Source organism: Diorhabda carinulata, chromosome 5 (assembly GCF_026250575.1).
Source record: "Diorhabda carinulata isolate Delta chromosome 5, icDioCari1.1, whole genome shotgun sequence".
Classification (NCBI taxonomy): Eukaryota; Metazoa; Arthropoda; class Insecta; order Coleoptera; family Chrysomelidae; genus Diorhabda; species Diorhabda carinulata.
In genome coordinates this window covers 5,238,740-5,241,783 of record NC_079464.1, presented here as the reverse complement: position 1 = coordinate 5,241,783, position 3,044 = coordinate 5,238,740, and positions in this window count along the sequence as shown.

Here is a 3,044-nt window from a genome sequence, read left to right as displayed (position 1 = left end):
TGGATCCATTGCTACTAACCTTGTAAGAAAATTCATATATATAGCCAGAAGTCCGCCAGAGCTAGATCTGGGTAGTATCGAGGTTCCAGTGTATCTTCTGGTCAAAAACTTCTGATTTCTTCAACGACAAATGCGTTAGTTCGTTATCGTGGTGAAGAATCTATCTGTGTAGTAGCTCTGGCTGCAAACGCGAAATTCTAGCAGGCAGTCGAACGGATTTATGTGCTCCGTGCACTAGCTAACTCGAATTTTTGTTTCTTGTAATGCAATTGACTTGGTTCTTAAAAACTGACGGTTACCAAGATACACCTTCAGTTTCTTTGGCAATAGAGAAACTCGATGTTTCTACTCTGTATTTTGGACAAGTGATGGATCCATGACTTATCCATTGCTACTAACCTTGCAAGAAAATTTATATTTAGCCAGAAGAAGTCCGCCAGAGCTATATCTGGGTGGTATCGAGGTTCCAGTATGTCTACTGGTCAAAAACGTCTAGTCCCTTTAACGACAAATGGGTTAGTTCGTTGTCTTGGTGAAGATTCTATCTGTGTAGTAGTTCTGGCTCCAGAGTTACTACTCGGTGCACCAGGTTACTCGAATTTTTGTTTCTTCTGATGCAATTGACTTGGTTCTTAAAAACTGACGGTTACCAAGATACACCTTGAGTTTCTTTGTCAATGGAAAAACTCGATGTGTCTACTCTGTATTTTGGTCAAGTGATGGATCCATGATTTATCCATTGCTACTAACCTTGCAAGAAAATTTATATTTAGCCAGAAGAAGTCCGCCAGAGCTATATCTGGGTGGTATCGAGGTTCCAGTATGTCTACTGGTCAAAAACGTCTAGTCCCTTTAACGACAAATGGGTTAGTTCGTTGTCTTGGTGAAGATTCTATCTGTGTAGTAGCTCTGGCTCCAGAGTTACTACTCGGTGCACCAGGTTACTCGAATTTTTGTTTCTTCTAATGCAATTGACTTGGTTCTTAAAAACTGACGGTTACCAAGATACACAACTATTTTTAGATAATACAGATTTCAACAGATGACTGACGCTGGCTTCAGGATTGTAAGTGAAGAGAAAATCGCTTTATTTTATTTGGATAATCTGTTTTTCATGTTCATAACTTAAAACTGTTGAAAAACTTACGCGAGTAGCAAATTCTAATAACGAAAACATACGTTACCATTGATGATGATCCTATGTAGTGAAAAATTGTCATATCTTTTGGCCTTTCTGTAGAAAGTATATATGAGCAGCACTTGCAACGTTGTCATCAGTATAGCTGTATAAATATATTTAAATACGATTGACTTAGTTTTTCTTTTAGTTACTATTGGTGTGAGGCCTAGAACGTTCCCGATTTTATACAACAAATCTGAAACAAATTAGAATATGTTGCTATGTAAAACTACTGAACATCCGACTCTTTGGCTGCTTATATTTGCGCTTCCTTATCGTCGTTGCATATTGGATATCGAGCATTTTGCGTGTTGTTTATGGTCTAGAGGTGCTTTGACGTATACTAGAGCACCAATGCTCAGTAATCGACTCAATAATCAGGCTTTCTTTCGAGTTGGAAGAGAATGTTCGTCATGAACCTCCGAAGAACGTTTCGGTGTCTGGCATGCCGATGGGCTCCAGTCACCAATTCGGAAAACTCCATTAAATTTTGAGAATTAGGGAAACCGGATAGCGTACTTCAATTTCCTTGGACACCAGAATATATACAGCTTCTTGATATAGTTTTGTACCACGTCTCGATTGAATCGAGAATTTGTTATTGCATGAATCTCTACTAAAAGCATTGCGGTTAGGTTACTGAGCTTCAGAAATGTTACAAAAAAATCTTTCTGCTCCCAATTGTGTCTTGTACCCATCTATGTACCAAACTGGTCCTTTAGGTTTAGGAAATTAGAAGATTCCTCTTCCCAATTCCACTTATCAGGGAAGATGACTTCCTATTTGATTCTGTAGCAGCTCACACCTTGAGTTCCCTGTTTTGTTCATACACCAGATGTTACCTTATGGTAATACTGGAACCATTGAGAAAGAGAAGTTAGTTCGGGAGTTAGTTGTTGTCAGTAGCCGAAGATGAAAAGAGGTCATCTACTGGTCCAAAAGGTGAGAAGGGTTTGAATCGATATTATGGAATAAACAAGAGACAAAGACGCGAATGTAAACAGCTTAGGAGGAAATTACGATGAGTCTTAGAAGGTGAACAAGTAAAAGATAAACGATTGGTTGTTGAGCTATAAATATTTATCTAGTTGAGTTAATAGAGTAATAGATATTAATGAAGCTTACGTATGAATTGAACATCAGCGTTGTTGAAGTTTTTATTATTCAAAAACTTAATAGGATAGATTCTCGACATTTTGAATCGATCTATAACTCAACAACGTTTAATAAGAACTGTTGAATTACCTAAACATATAAAATAGAAAATCAATTCTGTGATGTTCTTAAATCAACACACATTAATAACGATGTTTTTGTTATTTTAATATATAAAAGGGATGATAAACTATTATTATACAGTATGATTCTTTTCAAAGGTTAATTCTTGATTTGACACGAATTCATTTTGAATAAAAACTGAAACTCCCGAAATATAATTATTGGTCTTTATTTTTTTGGTGCTGAATATCAGTTTAACCTTCAAATGAAGCCTAATACCACTTCGCGAGGAAGAGTCTCTAGTTCATTTATGTTACAGAGGTACTATAGACTAACGAATGGGAAAAAAATGTCCCAAAATGTACGAAAATGAATGCAGTTGGGGATAGATTGTAGTATACTCTATTCATTCTCATTTGAGGGATTTTAAAAAGTATACAAAAATTCAGTCAATTCATGTCAAAAGTTTATTGTTTGTGTGCCCAAGGCGGACAGCAGGGTTGGTACACGCTATGTCTGTTACTTCCACCGCAACCCCATACTAAATAGGGAGACATATCAAGGGGAGTAACGTCGAAAGCATCCATAATTTTTTTAGTAGTATGATCGGGAAGGGATTTGAATCTAACTTCTGGTATATCTTCAA